General features: G+C 43.2%; 1 pseudogene; it reads right to left on the bottom strand.

The window, feature by feature from the left end:
- Window positions 1–2,003: 2,003 nt before the first annotated feature.
- Window positions 2,004–7,545, bottom strand: LOC112270650 (annotated as a pseudogene).
- Window positions 7,546–12,591: the final 5,046 nt, after the last annotated feature.

The raw sequence follows: 12,591 nt of genomic DNA, 5'->3' as shown, positions 1-12,591 counted from the left end.
AAGGGTTTTCTCCGTCGCCCCCTCCTCTTTTTTATACCCGCAGCGCACTAATGAGGCATGGATCTTCCGCGCCCACGATCCCTGTGGCCAACGGAAGGGTCGCACACGATCATGGGGGCAATCAACCCCATTAACGCGCACGCGCTCGGTTACCGCGCAGCGTGGCAAAGTTAATCCCGTCGAATCCGGGAGGATAAGGATCCACGTGGGAACCAAAATTCCTCTCTTAATGGCATGTCAGTTTTACTGTCCAATGGGACGACGCGCCGCCTTAAAGGACGCGCAGGCAGCACTTCAAGTCTTATCTTCCCGTTATTTAAGCAGAACGTGAAGTATGAGCGACAGGCGGCACTAATGTCGGCAGAAACGAGTTCTCTGCTGTCGGCCATGAAGGAGAAAAGAATCTCGGCTCAAGGCTGAATAAGCGTGCCGACTCGGCATGTCAAAATAACTGGATCTCTGCTAAGAATAGCTCAAGGTTGTCTCGGCTTCCTTTTCGCCTAAGACCTGATGAGCTTTGATGGTTTGTATGTGGGAAACTGTCGTGGCCCGACATTCTTCCCTACCGGACCGCAACAGCTTTGGGGACTAGTGTCGGCGAGATAACGAAGGCAAAGCCGGCACACGCATGTACGCCGGCATCCTAAAGTCGGACTAGTGCTAAGCCGGCATACCAAGTGTATGCCGGCATGACTATCTTGTCTTATGTGATTGCAGGATAAGGACGAGTACTCTGATCTCGGCCACCGCCGAGATGGCTCAACGGTCTCATCCTTATCTCATGGCGCAAAGGAAAGCAAGCGTTCTCTTTATCACAGAAAAGCAGTCGCCGCTTACGTCGCGGTGCCAGGCGATTGCGCAGAGAAGAACCGAAAGAGAATCAGTGACGGAAGCCGGCAGGCGACTGTTGTACTTGTTGCATGGCGCCAGGAAAAGTAAAGTTGTCTTGTCCCCTGCGGGGCCACCCGAAGGGAACCAAGGCGCGTGCCTAGAGGGGCCCTTAGAAGATAATGTTAGCTCCTGACCCACATGTCAGTGTGACATAGGCGGTCCATAAATAGCACTACCCCTCCCATGAGAGGGATCGGTTCACTTAGACATCTAGGATTTTTTTTCCCCTTCTTATACTTCTTCTTTCTCAAGAATACAGCTCAAGGAGCGTCATTGTAGATCTCGGTATCTCGGATTATATAGCAAAGCAGGAGTATGAGTGTTACCTCGACAAGAGGGCTCCGAAACTGGGTAAATCTGCGTGTGCTCGTGTGCTTGTGCGTGTTTCTCTTCACGTTCTCCTTCCTCCGGTTCCTCTTTCATTCATCGGCCTCAACATAAGCCATCCTATGGCATCTGCCGTGACACTACCACGACATATTTCTTTTAAAAGTTTTTTAAATGAAAAAGATTTCACATTGTTAACTTGCGAATTGTTGATGAGGTGGACTCTCAATTTTACTACTAAAGGAAGTGTAAGTGATACGAACACTAATACATTGCCCGAGAAAATTATAGTTGTAACCTGAAGTTTTATTTTTCATCAGCAGCCATTCAAATGTCTAACACACAAATAAAAAAACCCATAGTCAGGCCAGCCCAAAAGGCCACAAGCCACCTATTCACCTGCAACGGAGAAGATCAATCTGGAACTCAAACCCGATCCAGCTGGAGAGGATCGATCGGTTGGCTCGTCGACTGAGAAATTGAATATCTCAGTCGACCGAGACTTAGCAAAACCGTTGGACTTTTTGACCTACCAAAGTCATTGCATGCAAGGTTACTGTTTGACTTTGACCCGTATTCGATCCGTCTAAGACTGGCAGTGTAGATGTGAATGTTTTTGGTCAGTTTACCACCTCCGTCAAAGAAAGGCAGCACCGCAGCAGCAGCAGGCAACTTGATTTGCAACAGTCACCAGCTACTCTTAAGTAACACCGCAGTACCGCAGGCAAATCACAAGGATACTCGAACCAAAGCATAATAATTGGAGAAAATCTAAGTCCCAGGCAAGTGATAAACCAGAATGTCCATTCAGTGAATCAATGATATCTTCAAAGAGTCAGGTACAATTACATCATAGCACAACAACAGTAAAACACACCCCTATGATGATCGGCAGAGCTAAGATGAGAGGCAATCGAGAGGACTAGCAGGATGAAACCAAGAATGTGAAACAAATTTACTAAAAGAATGATCAGAAACCACCAGAGATTCAGTAAACACAGAACCATATCAACTTAACTTGCAGGTGGAGACACATCTGTCAGACCTATTTTGCCTCAAGTGATTTGGATGGGTTCCTCCTTCGGCTTATCTTCGGGAGATGTCCTTGCTGTCCCGGAGTAGGAGCTCCCGATCTCCTCAATCCTCCGGACAACCTCCTCCATCCGAAGCCGCTGGTCGGGAGCGACAGCGACACATGCCATTGCAACCTTGAGCATCTGAACCATTCGGAGGCCATTCTTCCCGGACCACAGACTGTACCCACCTAGGGAGGTGCTCAATGGAGTCGTCGCGCCCGGGGGATATGAGAGGGGCTTTCCCTGTTAGCATCTCAAGAAGCAGAACACCGAAGCTGTAGACGTCGGATTTCTGTGTTGGCTTTTTGGTCTCGAGGACCTCCCGTGCACGGTACCCGACAAGCCGTGGGGGAATGTGAGGGGTGCATGAGCTGCGCGAGGCCAAACTCGGAGACGCAAGCGCTGAGTTCCTGCAATAGTGGGATGTTGTTCGACTTGATGTTGCCATGGATAAACTTGCCTCCTTCAGCATGAAGTAGAGCAATCCCGCGCGCAGCACCGAGCGATATCTGTACTCTCGCCCCCCAGTCCAGTGGTGTTCTTCGAGCAGATTTATTCCCTGTGTATTTATAATTGAAGTGTGTGATCATGTAATTTTGTTTTAATACATATGCACATCAATAATACCATAATGCTTTCAAATGGAGAGTTAACTGTGAAGAAAAAACCCTGAAAATGCTATGGAGTAGTACAAACTACAAAGACAACTCCTAAAAGTAAAAGGTGGATCCAAATTAATTGCAACAGATTGCGAATAAAAATCCACTATGACATTACATTAAAAAAAAAGTCAAAGTTCTACACCCTGCGTCATTCCTAAAAGTAAAAGGTGGATACCATCTGAGATATGCTTGATTCCCCTAAAAGCCAAAGGCCCTGTAAGACCAGCACCTATTCTTCTTCACACATTTTCAACATCAAGAGAACGACTGTGGCTTAAAAGCCTAAAATCTTTCTAGCTAAGAAGGTAATTCCCTCTGAATGTTCACCAGAACTCTAGAAATGAAGTAAAAAACATGAAATAAACCAGTAAACCAGTGAGCAAGGAATTCGTTGACATCAGCTCGCACTACCTTTATCTATCTTTCATTTTTCTTCAGCAGAATAACGGCCAAGTGCCAAAAGGCAGCACATGAGGAATATATACATCTTCTAGCTATCTACTCCCTCCGTTCGTAAATATAAGAAGTTCTAACTTTGTCCTAAGTCAAACTTCTTCAAGTTTATAGAAAAATCTAGTAAGATCGACAATATCAAATAAGTATACTATAAAAATATATATAATGATGGATTTAATTAAACTAATTTGGATTGTAGATGTTGGTAGATTTTTCTACAAACTTGGTCAAACTCAAGTTTGACATAGGACTTCTTATATTTATGAACGGAGGAAGTAATTCAGAAGAACCAACATATAATTTCTTTCTTGTTTAGCTCCGGCTGGCTGATCCCTGCCTAGTTCAAGTTGGACCAGCTTATAGAAAAATCAGTCCTCTTTCGAGTAATGTAACAACCGGTGGGGGTTCGCCCCTGATTCCAAGAGATTAACATAATAAAGGAAAATCAGTCCTCACCATGCCAGAGTACGGATGCTGAGCTGCCTAACTTGATGTACAATTTTGGTTTCCTACTCATGATCAGAACCACATGTCTGTTGTGATTTAGTAAGGAGCATTTTCACATTGCTACATATTTTTTAATCCTTTAAAAAAACATATTTTTTAATCACAGAAAAAAACTTGAATAGTCTGTTCTTGCTCACACAGTACTCTTTATCAAGCATCGTTTTTAGTTCATCTACATTCACAAACAAACCCAAAGCTTAAAACAAGGTTCTATCAGGTAGTGAAATGCTTAATGGTACAAAGATGACTTGGAAGAGAGCATACCATGCAAAGCAGCCGAAAGGCTGCAGGCTGGAACATAGTCATAAACCAAGAGCTTCTCGTCCTTGGAGTAATAGAAAGCACGCAATGGAACAACACTCTGGTCCTGGCCAAGCCTGTCAATTATCTCCATTTGCTGTTCGAAGTCTTTCTTTCCTGCCACCACTTCCTTCAGTCTCTTGACCACCACTGTCGTACCATCCTCAAGAACAGCTTTGTAGGTAGTCCCGTAACTTCCTTTTCCTAGACTTCAGCTGAAGCCCTCAACAGATCTTCTAAGTCAAAATTATATGAACAGCCATCATAGAAAACTTAAAAACGTCTAGATAATGTAATATAACGTCATTTGATATGGGACGGAGGGAGTATAACATATGGATCCTTTAGTACGATAAGTAGTGAATTAACCCAGATGTAAAAGCAAAAGTAAACACCAAAATACAAAACCGGCCCAGTGGCCCATGGCCGGACCCGGACGGTTCATCCACCGGTCCACTAGGCCATCTCCCATCTCTCTCCTCTCAAAAAAAAAATCTCCCATCTCTCTCGCTGCTTCTACCGATTAGGCCGCCAACCGCCCGTCTCTCTCCGCTCTCGCTCGGCCGATGCGCTTATCTCCTCCAAAATTGTTCTCCTCTCTTCTCTGTACGTGATGCCACTCTCCCATGATTCCGTCCCTCCCCTAAAATATTTTTCCCTCTTATCCCCCTGCCGTCTCTTCTCGCGCTCGCCTCGGTTGGTTTGTCTCTTGTTCCAGGAAACGGAAGGAACATGCTCTGTTCGGAAATTGGATGAGTGATGGCACTTGATCAAACTAAATGCTACGCGGCCGCCCGAGGCTGCGGGCAGAGGGCGCGAGGAGGCCGTGAAGCGGTGAAGGAGAAGAGGAAGGCTGCTCCGGTTGCTGGCCTTCTCCATGGGCCTGCTGCGGCCGGCGACCCGGCAGGGGGAGGGGGAGAGGAGGCGGTGGGACCTCTGCGGCGGCGCCAGGCCAGGGCGACGAAGGAGGCCACAGGCTTGACGCCGTGGAGCAGCGAGCTGCTGAGGCGTTTTCTTTCGAAGGCGAACAGGAGAGAAAACGTTTCGACGGGAGATGAAACGGGCGCGTTTTTCCCTGGACTTGATGTGACTTTACGATCGCTGACATGTGGACCCGTCCCACCTGTCAGTGACTGTGAAGTCACTAACTTTAAGTTAGGAGATCTCTCGCCTTTTTCCCTAACGGTGCACGAGTTTTGATGAAAAAATCTACGGACATGCGTCATAACCACCGTTTGTAACTTAATACTACCTCCGATTCATATTAGTTGTCAAAATATTATATGTATCTAGACGTTTTATAGACATAAAATACATCCATATTTGTACAAATTTGAGACAACTAATATTAAATAACCACTGTTTGTAATTTAATACTACCTCCGATCCATATTAGTTGTCAAAATATTATATGTAACTAGACGTTTTGTAGACATAAAATACATCCATATTTGTACAAATTTGAGACAATTAATATTAAATAAGAGGGCGTAGATAGTAACAGACTACTCCATATCATAATGGTCTATGTGATATACTGACAGGAATTTCGCAAATATACGTAGACATGACAATTGAAAGTAAAACGAAGTAACCTTTTGCCTTGGATGATTGGATCAAGTTTTTTCAAATAATGATTATTGGATCGAAACTTTTTCCCAAGTGTTGTTGTCAATTGTTAATTCCCTATTCCTCTGCTCCCTCCGTCCAACAAAAGAATTCTCAAGTTTGTCAAAATTTAGATGTATCAAGACATGACGTGTATAGATGCATTCAAGTTTAGTCAAAGTTGAGACATTCTTTGTTTGACGGAAGAAGTAATAACTGATTTGTTTGGTGAAACAGTGGACATATCTTGTTGTCAAAATGAGTCGATGTAAATTTAGTGGTAAGGTGAAGTTAGATATTGATTTGTTAATTTGTTTTTATCAGGCAATATATCAGTTTTCTTTTTCCTTGGCAGATTATTCAGAAGTTAGATACTAGACTAGCTAATTACTAGTGAAGCATGCATGCACGCCAAAGGTCTTCAAGATAGGGCTGATAAACTGAAAAGGAGGAAATAACAGCCAAGGATATGCATCAAGCGAAGTGTCTCACATTGCATTGTGGATTTCAGTACATTGGCATATTTGCTACATTTAGCCGTTTCACATGCTATTGCAGCTCGATACAGCCCGTAAAAAAAATTAATATACCCGCTAGTTTGAATAGATAGGTCGCCGCCACTTTTGCTGTACAAACCGTCCACTTTCTGTAACTGTCCAATTAAATCGGGCGACGTATATCGGTATATGACGTGTTCTATTTTATTCTGAAGTCCTCACGGTTGAACAACATGATCTAGTGATTTTAGTTTCTGGCCATCTCCAAATTTCTTTCTGAAGATTTCGCTCTTTTCACCTCCGGCATACGACCATATAAATTATGATGCAAATCGCGAATTTCTATAATCATCCCGTTGGATTCAACCTTTTCACATGTTTTGATATTTTTGGTACGATATACCATCTGGACATTTTTGTTTTGAAACTTTTGCTCTTGCCAACAGAAAACGAGAACATATGTACCTTTATCTTCGTGACAAGTGTGGCATTTCTATTTTGGAGCTCTACAAGTCAGTTAGGTTAGTGGTGAATACACCCGCGGTCCTACTTTTATTGTCGCGGTGTCACTTTGGTCCTAAAACTATGAAACTGAACACTTAAGTCCTGTTTTTATTATAACTGGTTCACGCGAGGTTCTAAGCATGCTCTGGGGTGCGCAAAAATTCCTTGGGGGCGCAAAGCAATAACACAATTACAAAAAAAAATAGTGGGGACCAAATTGCACACATGGTTAACCATATAGCCAAAAGATGCTTCTATGGAAGTAACAAAAAAAAAGACCACGAAAATAGTGTGATACCATGAGTACAACATGAAGAAAAGCATCAGCAGGGAATGTGCACATGTGACACCTAACAGGAGAGGCAATGTTCAATGACCTGTACTATGGGCGTGAACTAGGCCAATAGTAGCCACATAGAAAGTAAGGGTGGCAGATGATAGTGGTTAATTAGTTCATTGATTTGTTAGCAAGATATCCTAGAGTTCAGGTATTGAGATTGATATATCCGTTAGGTATTGCGATTAGTTATCTTTTGCTAGGGCCTTCCTCTATAAGAATAGAGGTGAACCATTGAGATTGATTAAGTAAGCAAACAGAAGAAAGAGTTCTGCTATCTATACCCGACCCACCGCTCCCCTCCAAGCAAGATCAAAAGAACAGATAACTTAGCCAGATTAAAAAAACTGAAGTATATGAATGTAGGCAGAGCACACATATTCCTATACCTTCGGGGGTTTGAATGGATAATCAGGGGGGAAATGAATGTTCACTAAGAAAACACCACCGGCATAGGGACTGTCAGGGGGTCCCATTATCGGTGCTTGCCAATGAAACATGTCCTCGCCAACAGGACCTGATCAACGTACAGATGAAAATTGCAGCCCATGAGATGACATGCCAGGCTAGAACATGAAATAACGTGTGCACGAATAAGGTGTGATATGACATAGATATCCATTTGAATATAAATAGCTCAAAATCAAACCTGCGCTGCATGATGTGGGAGGATCCTTCTGCAGGTCCTTTAGTTCCTTGAGGATGCGCTTTGATGCCATGATAAGCAACCTAGAGAGAAAGAAAGAGCTCCTCTCGTTATAGCAGATGTAAGGAAATGTACTGCATCCATATTATGACCACGAAATAACTATCAGGATCAGTGTAATCTCCTGGACAATGACCACTCAGACCACACAGCCTCATAATTCTAGTACTCCCTCCGGCCGAAATTACTTGTTGAAATATTACATGTATCTAGACGCTTTTTACACATAGATACATCCGTATTTGAGCAAATTTGAGACAAGTAATACCGATCGGAGGTAGTAATATAACTCAAACATTCTACTCTGGAAACCAAGCTATCCATCAGATACTTACCAGATATAGGAACTAGTAGTTCAGTTCAGCGCAAAAACATATGGATGTTTCAGTTAAAGCAGTAATAGAAAAAGCCCTGCTCATGAGAAATCACTATCTTACTACACAATTGTCACTGGTGTGGAATCTCCGAATCAATTCAGGAATCTCGGAGATGAAATAAATCTCAATCGTCACAGGCTGCAGGAGCGAACCCCAGAATTCTCAGATACAAATACCTACGCAACAAATAAACGAATAACTCTAGTCTACGACTGTTTCCAAATAATTACATATATCCATCCCCGAGAACGGAGAACGTCAAGCACCTAACGTCCTTGTAAGAACGACCATACAATTCCAACCACGGCCCGCGAGAGATCGAACACATCGAGTAAGTCACCCAATGGGCCGCGCACCAAATCGAACTCCCTACGCACAAAACCCACCGAATCACAAACCTAACACGCAGCGCCGCCTCAGCGAGCGTCAGATCGAACCGCGGATCTACCGGAGGCAAACACGTCTTACCAACCAGAAGGAAAAATTCAGGCCCAAAAAGTCCTTGGCAGTTACGGCGTCGATGCGGACGGATCCGGATCGGGAGGAGCTTGCAGCGAGAGGTTGGGGACGGCCAGAGGACGGAGAGAGAGCGCACCGCCGCACCTTCGATGTTCTTTTCTGCTTCGGCTCCGGGTCCGTCGCGTGTGGTGTGAGACGGGTTTCAAAGGAGGCGTCGGGTTCGTGCCGGTTTTATAATTTTCTCGGGGTCTGGGTTCGGAACGTTCTTCTTCTGTTTTTTTACTTCCTCTTCTAACAGACCAGATTTGTTTCAACTTTAACTAAATTTGAATACATCTATACAATAAGTAATGTTTAGATACATCTAAATTTTGACAAACTTGAGACATTTTTTGTTGGACGGAGAGAGTATTTCCTTTCCGAAATTAAGTGCCGAGCCAGGCAAAGGAATCTGTTCCTTCCAGTTAACAACTCATCTTAGGTCATCCCAAAGAAAACTGGCCCAGGTAAAACAAATAAGATTGTCTACGGTATCTATAAAATATGAAGTCGGTTCTGAACTCATCAATCACTCAACCTGAAATAACATGTAGAGTACAATATTTCACAACTTCACATGTCTTCGTTTAGGGCCTCTTTGATTCAATGAATTTTCGTGGTAGCAATTTAAGAAAATTTTCTTTATGGGTTTTATTTTTATTTGTAGAATTGAGTTTCATGGAAAATTGTCCTGAAGATGGCATTGCACTTTATTTCATACTCCCTTCGTTCACAAATAAGTGTATTTCTAGGTTGTCCTAAGTCAAACTTTTCTTGATTTGACAAACATTATTGAAAAGGTAGCAACATATATGACATCAAATCGATATATTATAAAACTATATTTCAAAACAGATCTAATAATACTAATTTAGTGTCATAAATGTTGATACGTTTTCCAAACAAATTGGCCAAAGTTTAATATCTTTGACTCAGGATAACCTAGATGTACACTTATTTGCGGACGGAGGGAGTAAGAAATTTTTCATCCACTTCAACCTCTTTTTAATATTCTTTTCTTTTTATTTTGTTCAATCAAATGGAACTTGATCCAAACATAACCCTTTGGGATTCAGATGGACATGACATTACAATCCTGTGTTTTTCCATTTCTGTATTTTCTTTTCTATCATGCGAATTAAATTGGCCCGTATAGTATGTGTGATCTTCTTCTTCTGATCTCCTTTTACATGTGTAATTTTCTTTCCATGGAATTATCGTGACCATAATTCTGCTAATTCTCTGACCAGTAGACTAAACAGATTAAGTTGCGCCGCCGAGAAACAAAGAGGTATGGATCAAAAGCGCCCACAAAGCGTTAGCAGACTTGTAAGAGATGCGTGAAAGTCAAGTCTAGAGTCAACTTACACCTCACAATTTGGGACACAAAAAGAAATGCCTATAAAAAGGAGCGGCTGGAATATTATATTATACTATAACATATGGTGTATGTCATATAATGACATGAATTTTGCAAATACATGTAGACACGACAATTGAAAGTAAAAAATAAACAAAGTAACCTTATGCCTTGGACGATTGGATCAAGTTTTTTCGAATAATGTTGTCAATTGTTGATTCCCTATTCATCTAATTGATTTGTTTGGTGAAACAGGGGACATATCGTTGTCAAACTAAGTCAATGTAAATTCAGTAGTAAGATGAAGTTAGCTATTGATTTATTAGTTTGTTTTTATCAGGCAATATATCTGGGGTTTTTTTCTTGGGGGATTATTCAGACGTTAGATGCTAGACTAATTACTAGTGAAGCATGCATGCACCCCAAAGGTCTTCAAGACAGGGGCTGATAAACTAAAAAGGAGGAAATAACTGCCAAGGATATGCGTCAAGCGAAGTGTCACTGGTACAAAACAGGCTATCAGTGTCGTGCGAAATTGCCTATCAGTGACGTGCTGGCCGCACGCCACAGACTTCTGGCCACTGATAGGTGAGCTATCAGTGGCGGGTGAAATACACGCCACTGATAGGGAGACCTTTCAGTGTCGGGTTTCCCTGACCGACACTGATCGGCCCTACGGCCCGATAGAGATAGATTCCCGTCCGAGCCGCACGACAGGCCCAGATGGTCTATCAGTGGCGGTTGCAGTGTGAGTATTAGTGGCGGTCAGTGCCCGACACTGAAAAAAAATTGTTTAATTTATTTAATTCCCAGGTTAATATACACAGCAATATACCCGAATTATACACAGAAATATACACTGAAATCACACAGTTCATTCCAGAGCATATATATATCATAACAACATCCATATGCATAATAAAAACCTTCATGCAGCACTACATTGTTAAGTTTTAGAGGCAACAAAAGCAAATCATCATATTACATGAATGGATTACAAAGTTTAAGCGGGATATGACCGAACAACCGGTCCTGCGTAGAAATCGCCCGCGTCATCAATCACCTCCCTGTTGATTACCTTGGCCATGTTCCTTTGGATGTTGTAGACAAGCCAACTTGCATCGTGTATATCCCGCATCTCCTCATTCCATTTCTTGTGCAGCTCCTTCAATGACGTCCTCCATGCAGGCTTGAAGTTGGTGATCCAATTCTCGATGTGGTGGGCGCAGTAGTAGTCGCAGTACACGGTGCCTCGAGGCTGTTGCAAGCAGGGGAACCTATAATTGTGTTGGAGCCTAGGCCTGCCAAAGGTAGGAAACCCGTCTTTCTTTGCTGAATCCCAAGACAAATCGATCAGATTTCTGATGGGTTCCCAATGGCGTTGTGGTTCATCTTTGCATTTTCGGAGTGAATCGAAGTATGTGACCGTGCCCCACGGTACACAAATGATTATTAGGACCCAATGTTCCCTGTTTTGAAAAGAAACAAATAGTTATAAGCAAGGATAACAATGTAGTGGATCAACAAATAGATATATGTTATTAAATAAACTTACTCCAAATGGTAGGTTAAAAGGATGAAGTCGCGGTCTTGGTATTTGAGCATTGCTTGCTGAAGGTACAATTGCGACATATCTCTTGAAACATCTTTATGCTCTCCAGGACCGATCATTTGGTAGGAAAATGGTAATGGGTCGAGTACGACCACATCGTGTTTCTTTATTCGCATGGCCTCCCTTATGTGGACACACACCGCAGCCTTAGCAAGCTGTCGTCAAGCTTCTGGCTATTGAAAAAGTGAAACATATCCACGAAATCCAGTACGAAGGTGAAGGAACCTTTCTGCATGCCCCCCTCTACTGGGTTAAAGAAGCCATAGTCCTCTGGCACTAGAACGTTTAGTTGCTAGACATGTTGTGCAGAATCCCTCGATTGGCTCATATAAAACTCATGAAGTTGTTGCATCTCTCGTGGCAAGCCACGAAGGTTATTGGGCCCTACCATCAGTCGTCCAGGGTAGTAAATGAGATATTTGTCCCCCATTCTACTCACAAGATAGGATCCATCATCCAATCTGGACCCATATTGAGGGAAGTGGTCCAAGCTTGAAATATCAGGCCTTGTTTCCCAATTCTCATCGACTTCTGGCACATGAAAGGGATCCTTGCCCTTCTCCTCGGTGTCCTTTCTGCAGCCCTTTCCCCCTACTCTCTCTCTTTGTGTTGCCTCGCCTGCTTTTGAAAACTTTCATCTCCTCATCTTTGTAAACCTGGGGGATCTTGCGGCCAAACGCTGACTCTGCGGCCCCCAACAGTGATTCCATCTGAGGTGTAGGGAGGCTTGGTTGCCTAGTGGGTAGGCGTGCTCTCTCATATGGCGGCGACACTTGGGTGTTTTTTGCGCCATCGACGTCAACAGGGCACGAGTTTAATTTAGGGTCTTGGGAATCTGAGGGGTCAACAGGGGACGGCATACCTGGGGAGTAG

The sequence above is a fragment of the Brachypodium distachyon genome, chromosome 2 (genome assembly GCF_000005505.3).
Source record: "Brachypodium distachyon strain Bd21 chromosome 2, Brachypodium_distachyon_v3.0, whole genome shotgun sequence".
NCBI classification, from domain to species: domain Eukaryota; kingdom Viridiplantae; phylum Streptophyta; class Magnoliopsida; order Poales; family Poaceae; genus Brachypodium; species Brachypodium distachyon.
The sequence above is the reverse complement of the archived record's forward strand: the minus strand, read 5'-3'. Positions and strand labels throughout refer to the sequence as shown.